The sequence below is a fragment of the Corvus brachyrhynchos genome, unplaced genomic scaffold (assembly GCF_000691975.1).
Source record: "Corvus brachyrhynchos isolate BGI_N302 unplaced genomic scaffold, ASM69197v1 scaffold66, whole genome shotgun sequence".
NCBI classification, from domain to species: Eukaryota; Metazoa; Chordata; class Aves; order Passeriformes; family Corvidae; genus Corvus; species Corvus brachyrhynchos.
In genome coordinates, this window is record NW_008238440.1 from 4,057,545 (window position 1) to 4,068,355 (window position 10,811).

The 10,811-nt window shown below is 38.7% G+C and overlaps 1 protein-coding gene across 1 annotated transcript in view; it reads left to right on the forward strand.

Annotated features, from left to right (window-relative positions):
* The window catches only part of LOC108447230 (transcription initiation factor TFIID subunit 4-like), a gene marked incomplete at its 5' end in the record, with an annotated part of 146,090 nt that overhangs the window by 109,077 nt on the left and 26,202 nt on the right, over positions 1-10,811 (forward strand). The gene's annotated exons all lie outside the window — the stretch shown is intronic.

The window sequence follows — 10,811 nt, forward strand, 5'->3', positions numbered from 1 at the left end:
GAAAATGCTTTATTTTCTATATTTATTTCTATAGTAAAACCAGGGTTTTCTTTCTAGAAATTGTCATATTGTGTGCTTTTGAAAAGTCTCATGCTATTTGTCCATGGAAGTCTTTGGGAGTAATCAGTGTGTGTTAAATGCAGGTTTATGAAGTTTCCCGGTGTGTCTTGACTATTACAGGCAGTATTTTGCTTTCAAAGAAATAATACAGTAAAAATAGCTGATAGTGGGATCTTCATCTTGGTGTTCCTTTTGTTACATACTCTGTTCTAGTGAGTGACTAGGAAAAAAGGGGGTTTTTGTTTTTGTTTTGCCTGGAGTCAAACAGGAGCATGCTGGTTAAAGGGATTCTGTGGGGGCTGGAGAGGGCCTGAGGGAACTCGGAGAGACATCTACCACCAGCAGCTTGTCTGTTCTAGCTAATTATAGCTGGGGTACTGTTTACTTTAGTGGTGTACTCCTTATTTATTAGTTACTTGGTTACTGCTTGCCTTCAAGTTACAGGCTGGCAGCCAGTTCCTGCAGGGGAGGTGCAGTAGGGAGGGAAGGGCATCAGGCAGCACTGCAGCTCCCCAGCCGTGGCAAGATTTTTTGCGCTGGTGGAGTTTGGGGGTTTTTTAATACTGTCAACCCAAGAGACGTCAAAAAGAGAAGCAGAGAAGTTAAAAAATAGCAACAACTTCAGGAAATTTTTTACCATCTAGAAGGACTGTGGTGATAAAATTACCATGAGTGTCTCCCTGACTTGTAAGTCAGAGTTGGGTTTTTTCCCTCCTCCTCCTCCTGTCTTTGGAGCAAAATCTCACTTTTTTGGCCTATATGAAGTTACAATGATTTGCATAAAATTATGGTCTTTATAGCTTTTTAACTGGTGTCACTTTGTGGGATTCTGGAGTTAGTTTCACAGGGTAGTTTTGTTAACTAGTTACAGATCACTTTTCCAAGCATGACTGAATATACACACAGACATTTCACAGTGTTAACTAAAACTAAGTTAAATTATTACAAAACTTGGGTATGGAAACCGTAGGTCACTTAGGAGTCAGACTTCTGGGCTGTTGAACCACTTTGGGAAATCTTACCCTACCTCTCACTTTGCTGATGAGCTTTGAGCTGGGCTGTGGATTAGGTGTCTGAAGGAGGGAGTGCAGTAGACCTATTTTCACTGGCTGTTGTTATTCTGTTTGTAGTATTCTTGGTATAATTACCTCAGCAAACAAAAGGGCAAAGAACAGTAGTGTTGTATGGGAAGGGAAATGAGGAGAATTACGAGATTTTCTGCAGCTGTGTTTGAGAAAGTAGAAGGTATCATAAAAAGTGATTTCCGTGCTATAGCAGCATGAAAATAGTGTTGACCCATGTTATAATTACCAATAAAAGAGATAATTCTCCAGTCTTTTTGAGCATGACACTCTCTTGCCAAGACAGGAGCCTAGCAAGAGCTGAACTTTTGTATGATGGACCAATTAGTGAACAATTTAGAGGAAGCTGTGCCAGGAGAATGAGCAAAAAGTTCCATAAAAAAGGCAAAGTTTCTATCTCCAAAGGAGAAGGTAGGGAATACAAGGAGCACAACAGGTTAAACAGCCTTGGCCAAAGAAGTGAGTACCCCTAGGCAGACCAGCATCTCTAATCAGTGGTAGTGGTATGAGCTCTGAGGGGAGGGAAATTCAGGCTGGTGCTCTCATGTAACATTAAAAAGGACAAGCAGTCTGTCAGGGGAAACAGTCATTGGTGTGGGATTTCTTCTCTTGATCAAAAAGACAGCAGCACTGCAGCCTGCTTTATCTATAGGGGAGGTGTTGGCAGAGGGCATTTTTTTCCCAGGCCCTATCACTGGCCTGTGATATGTTTTTCCTAATCCATAAAAGAAGCCACCTGCATTTCTCTCTTTTGCCAGTGTTTGTTAATCCCTCGGTTTTCTCTTTGTATTTGTTTTCATTTTTATGCTATTGCAATTTTTTAAAAAAGCAACTTTAAGAGACATAGTTACAAAGGAAAAAATGAGCCACACCTAGTGGACTTGAAAAATGTGCCTAGTGCATGTCTCCAAAGCCAAAGTTACTGTTCTCATCTCTGTAAGTAATTTTTATGAATAGCATTTGGTTTCAGTACATTGAAGCTCAATTAAAGGAGGGAAGGGGAAACAAAGTGCACTCTGTACAAGCTTGCCTCCTGCCCCTAGACACCATTGACAGCCATAGGTGTGTTGCATTTTGGTAAAACTTATGTTGCCCCAAAATTCTTTCAGCAAGAGTTTTTATTTTCAGCTGTGTCACTACAGTGAGATGGGATAAATTTGATGCTGCTGTTGACTTAGCTTTTATCTTACTAAGTAACAGAAAAATGAAGAACTGCAGGTACTGTTCCCTGATGTTCTTGTCAGCTATGCAGGTAGTCAAAGCAATAATAATTTGCCAGTGATGTTAAGAGCAAACATACATCAAGATTTCAAATATCTTTTCATTTCATAATATTCCTTAAATAATTTAGAACCAATATGGAAGGGCTTCCAGAAGAAAATTAGAAGGTAGGTTTTCTCTCTCTAAAGAAAGAAATAAAAATTGTATCTTTGGAAATATTCGACATTGTGTCTTATGTCTTGACTGAGAATCCAGAAGAAGAATTATTTTATTTATTTCAAGAAGTACTATGAGCCTGACTCTTCAATTAGTTATTTTTTAATATTGTGAAATGTTCCTTATTTTGATGAGCTTAACTGTAATGGGACATGTTCTGTGGCTTCTCCTGGTTGAGGACAAGAAGAAGTACAACAGGTGATTTGATTCCACCACAGATCATTAATTTTTCAGTTTTGAGTGTCCAAATCACTTAAGCAATAGTACATTGTTTTAGAAAACCCCTAATGAAGAGCATCTGGAGTAAAGTCTTAAAGTACAGGCTAGAGTCAACTGTTTGTCCTAGCTCTGGTCTCTCCACAATCAAATCTGGATGTATACATTGTGTATTTCATTGTGATGTCTGACAGGTCTGCAGCAATTAGTGGAAATTACAAACGTTTAATGAGCATTTTAATGCTTTTCAGTTGATATTGTTGATAGGTGCTGAAGGCTCCAATGTTCCAAGTGTCTTCAGAATTCTCTACCTTGATCGATTTTGTGGCCCATGAGTAGATGTTATTCACATCCAGTATTTATTTTAGCTGTAGTGATTAATACATCAATTTGACCTATTGGGGTTTCTTTTGTACAGTGCCATATATAAAAAAAATGTAATGTAATCCATAATTCAGCTTGTGCAGCCTATGTTGGGCTGTAAATCCTGGTTGGTCTGCAGTCAAATGCATTTCTTATATCAGCTCTACTGGGATACAAGATTTTGTGGGCTTCATACAACTTCTAAAAAAGTTATATATTGCCTTTTATCCTGTGGTGATGAAGACCAATTACTTTTTAACATAATTTTCTATACTTCTGCCCTTACTCTCTAGGTATTATGTACTGCTGTGGTAAATTTATGAAGTTGTACTGAGTTTGTGGGTGGGAGATAGCAAAGCTGTGTTTCTTTTTGTGTTACTGTTTTTCCAACTGCCAATTCTACAAAATTAGACTTTTTGTCATATTTAAATTACGGATTTAACATAAGCCTTCTAATTTCAAAATAATTTTTTAATGAGGCAGTGTCATCTGTAACTTCTGAATTACTTAGTGTACATATTGAGATTCATTATTTTTTAATTTAAATGTGTAATCCTATAAGCCTTAACAACAGTTACAGTTTTTAGGAGTTTTAGGGGGATATTTTTATCTCCAGCATTCAATTGCTTTATGTAAGTAGCTCCTCTATGAAAACTTCAGATTTGTGCTGAATTTCTGAACAACTTGTCTCCAGAAGAAAACCCCAAAGCAGCTCATGAGTAGCTTTTCATGGCCTGTCTCTGCCCTCTCCCTCCCCAGACAAAGGCACCTGCCCTGGCTCTGCTGGGGCTGGTGTCAGTTGGGTGTCGCGTCAGGCGGGCGCGCTGGGCTGTGTCACATCAATCCCCTGAGCTGCTCCCACTCCTCTTGCACCAGAGCCACCCCAGCTCCAGACTGCACACCAGAGAAAACCCTTCACCTGCCTGGGCTGTACCCTTTCGTGGGAATTGTTCTCCGAGGTCTGGTAACAGGACACTTCTGGCTGGCTGGGCCGGATCATCCTGACATTTGGAATACAGATCCATGAGAAGCATGTCATGTTAACAGAGCACTACAACAGTCATACTTTGTCTCAATTGATGGGGGAATTGCAGCACACAGGGTAATTCGTGTTGACAGTAAGAACTTGCAGATAGGCAGCCTAAAATGGTGAAATCATTATAGAAATTTATTTAACTGGTTGAGTGGCCATAGCAGATTGGTTGAGCCAGCCAAATCTGAAGACTCTGAAGGAGGTTTCTGCGCTACTGGGGTTTTTTTTTAAGATTAATTTTTGGCTGGTTTATATATCTTTAAAACATGTACTTTTAAGTCTTTGAATACTTATACTAATAGCAAAGTTAATAGTAATTGATAAAATATTAAGTATACATTTTCATCTCTGTTCAGACATACAAAGGTTTTATTTTCATGGTTAAATTTTGAGGAAAAATATTGAAAAGAAGGCAATCATATAATTGAAAATAAACCCATTGAATTTTTCTTTACATTTAATTCTCTTTAGAAGAACCTGTTAGCTATTTAGTGAATAGTATCGTTTCACAACTTGTTTTAATTAATGCACAAAACGTTTTTCGACTACTTGATATTCTGTGGTTTTAAATCTCTTATCTGTGACAAAAATCAGAGTTCTGTTTACAAAAATTGGATAAAGATGAGGAGCTGCCTTAAGTGTTTAAACAATGCTCTTTATTAAAGAATCTATTTTTGAGTTTCATTTCCTCTTTTTTCTTTTAGGAGTGAGGTTTTGCAAGCTGATCTCATACTTTTCCCACAAACACTGTAAATTCTTCTGCTAGGTATTAGCTGCAGCATTATTTTGCCTAATTAAAAGGGAAATGTGACAACCTGGGTCCATAAGTATAATGCAGGGGCATCCCTAAGTGAAGAACAAGAGGGATGACATTTTGTCACTGCATTTTGTTTGCAGTCAGTGCCAGCTCCTTTTGCCTGAGTGTGACAGTCTAAGCTGTCTTCCTGCAGTTTTTGTTCATACAGGACGATGGTGAATTTGAATGAGACAGGGAAGCCTGTTGGTCTGGCAAAATTTGTAATGCATTATTATTTTTCTCCAAAGCACCTGATTCCACAGTCAACCCTGTGTAATTATTATTACAGGCAGCTGGCTCTGAGAAAGAGACCTGGGAGCAGCTTCTCTTCTTGACTTTAACCAAACCCTAACCAGTCACCTACATTTATATATTTCCTTAGAACTTAATTTCAACAAGTTTTAGTCATACCCTCTAGGATCTCCATAATACAATTCTGTAGGTACAGCAAATCCTTTAAATCGCCGTTAGCAGCAGAGCACACAGGCATGTTACAGACTAAGCACGAGAGACCTAAGTCTGTAGAGAGATCTATGCTTTGAGTATTATCCATATTAAAAAAGAGATATCCCAAACTTTGCATTTAAAAATACTTCTCTGAAGTGTCTCCTTTAGTGTAAATGCTGATGTGTGTTGGCATTAAACAGTTGTGTGGAGAATGCTCTGTAGCCCGGTAGGGTGGGAATTCTTCCATTGTCAGTCTGGCTCTGCTTCCATCTGTGGCTTACTCTTGCTGGCTTTATCTTGTGTGCTCTTATCTTGTTCATTGCTATTCATAACCCATACTTTGTGAAGATGGGCCTTTATTCATAAGAAATATTTGCCAAGTTCCTTGTTCCTTTATGTAAAGGAACAATAAATACTATTTGAACATATATACCTTTGATTTGTTTTCATTCTCAGTTTAATTATGCAGTGTGTATTTTAGACACATATGCCAGATTCTTGTCTTATATTTATTTGCCTTTGCACGCACAAAAGGCAAGCAAGCAAGAACAGTATTGCTGTCTAGGTACTATCTCTATGTTGTGGTGATATGCCTGCTTTAGGAGAAGGTAATAGCCAGGTGGTTCTCAGCTTCTGATCATTTAAGGAAATTGCCTCCAAATATGTAGAAGATGAAAACCTGGCAAGTCGTCAGCTGTATGAGAAAAGAGATCTCTGACATTTGGCTCTGCTCCTCTCTTCTCCTTTTATTCCCCAAATTCCTGCTGTGTTCAGTTGGGGAGAAAAAGGCTGGTTGTGTAGTGAGGTTGTGGTAAGCAAGTAGAGAGTATAAGGTGCAGTTTTCAGTGTTTCTGGTAAGTGGTGTAAATTCTGTCAGCTGGAACTGATGTGTTCCAAACCTCTTCCATTAGTTTTTCAGGCCATGGAGTTGAGCTGAGCTATTTGATAGTAAGGGAGAAGTAATTACTAAGAATTCTCAAAGCAAATGGAAGTGCATGGACCTGGGATTGATGTTCTGATATGCTGCTACACAGGTACTGTTTAAGGTTACCACTTCTGATTGAAGTCTCCTTCTCCTTTGTATGAAAGCAGCATAATTAATCAGGCTGTAATGAGTTCAGGTACTGCTAGTTTGTCACCTCAAGAGAGAAGTTACCAGAGCAGGCTGAAATCCAACTGAAAATATGGTCACGATTAGTATTTAGTATTTAAAGAACTCTTTTAACATGTGTTGTGTAACAGTAGACACCTTGTGATTAGGCTGGGAAATGTGTGTTGCATGGCTTGAAATACACCTCCAAAAATAAGTGGAAGATGATATGAAATTCTCTTGCAAATTTTAAATGAAAAAATACTGTTCTACAGTGCATTTTACAGGTTCGCAAGGGAATGTGTCAGACCTAGATAAGGAGTTTGCAGCTCTAAATGTTACCTATATTTTGTCTTTATTAACAAAAATCTCAGATTGTTTCAGTGTGAAAGTTGTGTCAAATATAATCTATGCCCTCAAAATCAAGAATCACTAAACAAACCAATGTTTCAGCTTGTGGTTTAAGTTGTTAGTCTTGGTGATCACTTACAAGCATTATTTGAACAAAGGTGATGGGTTCGGTGCTGTGCACACTTTAAGTTATCATTATTGTTTGTGCTGTTTTCAGATGTCCTTTTGCTGTTTGAATCCTATCTGTAGTTCGGTAGGAAAAATCCATGGGTATGTTTATTGCAAAAAAAAAAAAAAAAAAAAAAAAAGAAAATTAAAAATCAAATGCTAAGCATTGCTTTATTTGTTTAGGTGATTTTAAAAATGCTTATTATATATATGACTGAGGGAGATGGTATTTTAGCAGTGCCTGTTTTCTAGGGCTTCAGAAGGAGCATCCCAGTGCAAGGACTGCTCTGGTTGCCATCGTGTGAGTGGTTGAGGAGGTCACTGCCATGGGCTCGGGCAGAGGGTCCATGCAAGGGCACTCACTGGGGCAAAATCAGCTGGATTATTGTGGCCCATGTGAGGGGGGTGTGGGCTGGGGCTGGCCCTGCCCCGAGTGAATCGGGGCGGATCCGCAGGATAATGACTTCAGCGGGGGGTACCGAGGAGCAGCTGGGGGGCACAAAGCCCTTCATCAGCACAGCTGGATCCAGAGCGAACATCTGTCTGTACTCTTAGACTCGACACTTCTGTTAATACTGGGGGCTGTATTTGCATTTGTTAGATTATTTTGGTAACAGTACTTTCCCATCTCTAGTGTTCCATTTCTTTCCATAATCCCCTCTCACAGCAAAATCAGTATTGGCAATTCAGAAGAAACAGAACAATTACTTTCATGTAAGCCTTTAACAATTATTAACTTTCCTATACTTTCCCAGCAATGGTTATATGTGTAAGTCTCAGTAAAGAGCAGCTGTGGAATGAAAATAAGGGAATTACACAAAGAAGCTGTTCAGTTGTGCTGAGATTGCCATCGAAGAGCTGTGTGCGAACTCCCTCCTTAGCGCTCAGAACTGAGGAGGAGTCATCCATGTGCCCATATTCCCGGGATATTTCAGTCATGAAGCTCCTCTCTCTGTGCCTGTGAGGAAGTGAATGGATGATGGGAGGGCAGGATATTTGAATTTACAGGCCAATGCACACTTGACCATAACTGGGTTGATTATAAACACTCTTATAATAATTTAATGATAGTGTAAAGAACGCAGGGAAGAGAAGCTTGCATTCAAAAAAAGCGGTGTTGGAAAGGAGCAGTCTTAGTATCTATGAAGCTTCCCTGCTTACTATTATTCATGTCTTTTGCTTTTCTTATGTGCTCCCTATATGCTTCAGAAAAACAAATCTTGTAAACATTTGCTTGGTTTTGGCATAGAATAATAAAGCAGACAAGTGTCACATGAATGATTGTGACACTTGTACAAATGTCTGTGAGCTCAAACAAGACAGGCAAATTATGTTTTGACCCATTAACTATAGCTGTCTTAGGTAGAAAAAAACGCCAGTTTATCTAAATACTTAACTCAGGCATGCACTTCAGACTTAAAAATTTTGCAGAATCATACCTTCTAAGATTAATAGTTTGCATATTAAAAGCATGTCAAGATGTATCATCGTTCCATCTTCGGTTTACTAAGAAATCACAGTTTGGAGTAGATGGCAGGGAGGAAAATCAAGCTGGGTGTGTTGATTCCATTTCATACTGATACAGACCATCCTTTTGCCATTCCTACTGTTCATCCACTTAATCATAATACTGTGGAAAAGAGAATGATGAAGACTTTGGGTATGTCATTCTTTGGCATTATCAACTTCCCAGATTTCCTTTCAACTTGTCATAGTGTCAGAATTCCAGAATGGTAGTAAGAAGTTCTCTCCAACATGGTAAATACAAATATCTCCCCATAAATGGATGTGGGGTAGCCTGGTTGTGGGGCTCAGATGCGATGCTGCAGATAAATTATTTTGTCATTATTGATGTTGAAAAATTTTGATGAGATTTTTATAAAAACTCCTGGGCTGTATAAATTTTGCCACATCTCAAAACAATTCCAATGTATCATTATTTCCTTTCTAGTGTAGGTGTTTCTTTAGTTACATACCCCCTTGAAGCCTGATACCATGTCAATTTTTTCAGCTAACTCCCAGTAGCCTTCTACTAGAAGGATCATTCAGTACCTGTGTGTTGCAGTGGCTCAAGATTCCCATCCTCTGCCTTTGGTGCTGTCTTCTTCCTTACATGTTCCTTACCTTAGCTTACCTTGTATATTCTTAGCTTTCTCCACATAAGGAAAAAAATTAAATCAAGACAAATTATTTTAATGCTGGAGTTCATTTTTCAGATTTGAGACCTCACTTGTGGAACAGTTTTTGAAAATTGTATTAATGAATTCTCTGCTACTTGGTTTTGGATAATACATAATACAGCTCAGGAATTTTGGACAAAGAATGAAAGCTTTTAAGTATTCTCTTAATTTGAGCATTCTAATGGGTCCTCAAAGTGCAACCTTTTATTAATGAGAATATTTTGGAACGAGATGAGCAGTCTGTGGCAAGTAATAAACAGATTGAATACATGTTTATGTAGACCTCTTTAATGGGAACGAGGAAATGAGGTTGGATGTGCTTAGCTAGGAGATAAAAAGCCCATCTTAAGTTAAAAGGCATAATAGGAGTAAAAAAGTGAGACACAGTTTTAGACTGAAATGAGAGTGAAGACTTGGCAGATTAGATTTGCCTTAAGTCTATGATAGTTAAAATAACCCCATTTAAAATTTTGAGACTGTAATTTACATGTTCCTTTATTATTATTCAGATTAATACTAAAAGGGCAGAAGTCATCCAAGGAACTTATGCATTAATTTTCTTCCTTTTCACTATTCTGCAGATTTGTTTCAAAATATTTTTCTAGTACCTTGAATTTTGTTGCTATTTTTTGTTTTGACAAGTTTTCTTTCTGACTGTCTATTAATGCTACTGAGAAATAAAGATGCTTTTACAAAATGCTTTCAAGCACAAAAGGAGATGGTTTTCAAGAGATTATTTTACATATTTACATATTTTACCTTAAGCATTTTGTAGTCACTGCCTACTGGTGAATGTATCAGATTTTTACACACACTTTCAAAATGAACCAGTTTTGCTTCTAAGCCATTGCAAAGAGAGGAAATGAATTCTAACTTTTTTCACTTCATTTTCACATCCTCACATTTCCTTATTTCACATGGTTTAAAACAAAATGCCTCCAGCGTTATTTTTCCTTTCTCAAGAGCAAAGTGAATGTGACTTTTCTAAGGGGGTCACAGGATGCCTCTGAGGCCTGTGGGTGTTACTGGACTGCTGCCTGCTTTCAGCTTAACTGAAGGGCTTGTCATAGTTTTCATCTCCTAAGAAATTAGCCCTAGGTGCTGGCCAGAAGCAGGAGAAGGCAGCATTATGAGTCCCACGCTGGTTATTTCCCACTGACATCAAATCCTGAGGTTTTAAAATTAATCCTACACAAAGACAACCCTTCATTTTGGTGCCAGTTTGAAATTAGACTGCAATAATGACCTTTTAAAGATGTCTAGTTGTTAAGATAACCCCCTGTTGAAACTTGAAGGTGGCTCTTGCAGCCCGTGTTGCTCAGCGGTTCCCGAGGCAGTGGCAGATTCCGTAAAGGTGCCGGCGACTCCCTGCTCAGACAAACAGCTTTTGCAAGAACACAAGCACTCCCTGAGCCATGGAAATGCAGAGGCCAACATTACTGACCCCAAGGATCCAGTTTCACAAAAAGTGTTGTTTGCTTTATGGCTGCTCCCATCACTCACCTGCAAAGGCTTTGGAGATCCGCTCCTTCTTCCACTCCCAGGGCTGGTCATATTCCTCTGGCGGCCGCTCGACATCCACTGGAGA